The following is a 3,494-nucleotide window of genomic DNA, read 5'->3' on the forward strand; positions in this document are numbered from 1 at the left end:
AGGCAGCTTTGGGGGGGGGGATGGAAATGTTCTATATCTTGATTGTGGTGGTGGGTTATGCTGGTGTACACATCTGTCAAAACTCATCCAACTGCATACTTTAAAAGGGGGGATTTTATTGCATGGAAATTATATCTCAATAAACCTTACTTTAAAAAATAATGTTAGCCAGGGCTTCCCTGGTGGCGCAGTGGTTGAGAGTCCGCCTGCTGATGCAGGGGACAGGGGTTCGTGCCCCGGTCCAGGAAGATCCCACATGCCGCGGAGCGGCTGGGCCCGTGAGCCATGGCCGCTGAGCCTGCGTGTCCGGAGCCTGTGCTCTGCAACGGGAGAGGCCACAACAACAGTGAGAGGCCCGTGTACCACCAAAAAAAAAAAAAAATTAGCCAATAAAAATGTTAGCAATTTCACATTTTATTTTGCTTTTCTATTGAGGTATAGCATACAGATAGTATTGTACTCTATGAAGTGCACCAAACTTACGTATATATTGTGACAACTTTTTGCATTTTCTTACTTCCCATCTACATCAAGATATGGGACATTTCCAACCCTTCAGCTCCAAGACCACGACCCTCAAAGTTGACCAGTATTTTGATTTCCATCACTACTGGTTAGTCTGGGGAGATCTCTGGATTTCACATAAATAGAATTATCAAGTATGTAATCTTTTGTGTTTGGCTCCTAGCTAGTTACTGAAGTCATCTTTTAAAATCACAAATCAGATCATGTCATTTCTTGATTAAAAGTCCTCCAGTGTCTTTCCGGTAAGCTTCCAGTAAAACCCCAAACCCTTACCCTGCCCACCCTGTGCACGGTCTGCCCCTGCCATGAACCCCACTCCCTGGCTTGCCCTCTCTGGCCACACAGGCCTCCCTGTGAGCCCACACAGCTGTTTCCAGCTGCGAGGTCTCTGCCATCAAGGACTCCTCTGTCTGAAATGTTGTCCTGCAGGCCCGGCTCCTTCCTGTCCTTTAATTCCCTGCTTCTAAGTCATCTCTCCTGACCCGCCATCCCCATTCCACCTCTTGATTAGTTACCATCTCCAGGCCCGATGGCCTCTCTATAACCCTCATCGCGGGTTGTAATTGTTCGTTTGGGCGTTGGTCGCCTTTATCCTTGCTTAGTCAGAGACTTCCTGCAAGGGCCAGGACTGGGTCTAACCTGCCTGCACGTCCGAGTTGATTAATACATATTGGAGGAGTCAACACACACATCAGTTTTTGATTTAGAAGTTGGTTTCTGACACATCTCCCCAGATTCTCCTCCCAATAACGTGGCAAGGGCAGCAGGCGGCATCAGCCCCTCCCCAGTGGAAGAACCTGAAGCACTTGATCTGGTGGCCCAGTTCACATAGCAAGTCCTGACAAAGCTGGGACCTGTCACTCCCTCTCCCACCTCCCTGGGCCAGCAGAGCCTGCTCCTGGCCGTCACCCATCTTTTTGTTGATGTTGTTGTTAAAACATAACTTATGTGCCATAAAAGCTTAAGCATACTTTTGATGAGTTTTTACTTAGGTATATACTCACAGAACCCCCGCCCAGACTGAGATGTAGCACAGCATCTTAGAAGCCCCCTCACAATGGACCCCTTCCCAGTCAATACCACCCCCTTCCAAGGGGAGCCATTATTCTCATTTCTATCACCATAGTTTACCGGTTTTTGAGCTTCACGTAAACGGACTCATTCAGTATGACCTCTTGTGTCTCAGTCAACACAACATCTTGGAATTCATCCATGCTGTTGCTTGTAGCAGTAGCTTGTTTTTTTTATTTTATTGCTGTGTAGGATTCCATTGTATGAATATATCATGATTTGCTTATCCATTCTGCTGATAGGCATTTGAGTTGTTTCCAGGTTTTAGTGATTGTGAATAAAACTTATATGAACATCCTTTGGTAGACGTGAGCACTTACTCTGTTGGGTATGTACCTAGTAACAGACTAGGTATGCAGTTAGCTTTCCCAGATACTGTCAGTTTTCCACAATGGTTGTACCTTGTACATTTTAGGAACCCAGCAACTAGAAGGTTCAGCACTGTCTCCCCTGCAGCCCCCAAACTTCCTGAGATTGGGTAAGTCACAGAGCTACTCCTCTGCCGGATGCTGGGCCTCTGAGCCACCCTGCTCCATTAGCAATCATAGCAGAGAAAGGAGGGTCGAGCTGAGTGGCAGTGCAGACCTTTCTGCTGGGAGGCTGGCTGGCTCCCTGAGCCCAGCACAGGTTAGGCTGCCTTCCATTTTCCCCTCCACTGATCTCAGCTCTTAGGGACAATTAGCCATCAGTAGAGCAGAGAGCTCAGAATACTAACTAGAGCTGGTCTATTCTGGGGAGCATTTTTTACCCTCCACCTGGGCTGAGGCCTCGCCTTGCTGATGGGACACCTGAGTGGAGATCCAAGGGAGGGGAGCATCCTTTGTTATTGCCCCTGTGCATTTTGTCAGTCTTCCGGGACACCAGATGCTCTTTGCTGGGGAAGTGGAAATGGCATCTGGTGCCCCTCTGCTGTTGTATGCCTCCAGGGACAGGATACTCATCACCACCCCTGGCTGCTGGTTGCTCCTTCAGGCTGCCCTACCCTGTACTTCTTTTTTCATTGTAGTGATATTTGTAACTGCCCTAAATTGAAAATAAGCTAAAAGTCCATTGGAAGGGGACCAATTAAGTAAGTTATATGTTACATCCATTTAAATATATAATGGATACGCTGCAGCCATTATGTACAGGAATAAGACATGTCTACATCATGTACCCCTGATGTGATGCCTGGAGAAGGTCGCAATATTACTCTTGTGCTATTCTTACCAAAATGCAAACTCTCCATCTAATTGTGAGAAGATATCAGACAAATCCAAACTGATGGACAGTCTACAAATTAACTGGCCAACACTTTTTAAAAAGTGTCAAGATCATGAAAGACAAGGAAAGACTGAGAAATTATGACAGATTGGAGGAGACCAGGGAGACGTGACAACTATATACAATGTAGGATCTTGGATTAGGTCCTGGAACAGAAAAAGGACATTAGTGGAAAAACGGGTGAAATTCGAATTCAATTTAAAGATTTCTTAATAACATTGTACCAATGTTAATTTCCTGCTTTCAATAATTATTTTATGATTATGTAAATGTTGACATTAGGAGAAGCTGGGTGGGGAGTACATGTACTATTTTTGCAACTTTTCTGTAAATTTAAAATTATTTCAGAATAAAAATTAAGAAAAAATGTGACAGTGTAGATCAAAGTTTCTTAACCTTTGCTGTGCCATGGACCTTTTAGGTGAGGCCCGTGGACCCTTTCTCAAGAATAATGGCTTTAAACATGTAAAATAAGATGTATAAGCTTTCTAAGAAGACCAATTATATTTAAATACAGCTATTTAAATATTTTTAAATTTCTGGTATAGTAGTATTCATGTTTCTTTATTACATTCACTAACAAGAGCTAGTGGCAGGTGTAATGACCATTGGCATTTCCAAAGAGTGATGAGAGT

The sequence above is a fragment of the Neophocaena asiaeorientalis genome, unplaced genomic scaffold (assembly GCF_003031525.2).
Source record: "Neophocaena asiaeorientalis asiaeorientalis breed wild unplaced genomic scaffold, Neophocaena_asiaeorientalis_V1.1 scaffold82, whole genome shotgun sequence".
NCBI lineage: Eukaryota > Metazoa > Chordata > Mammalia > Artiodactyla > Phocoenidae > Neophocaena > Neophocaena asiaeorientalis.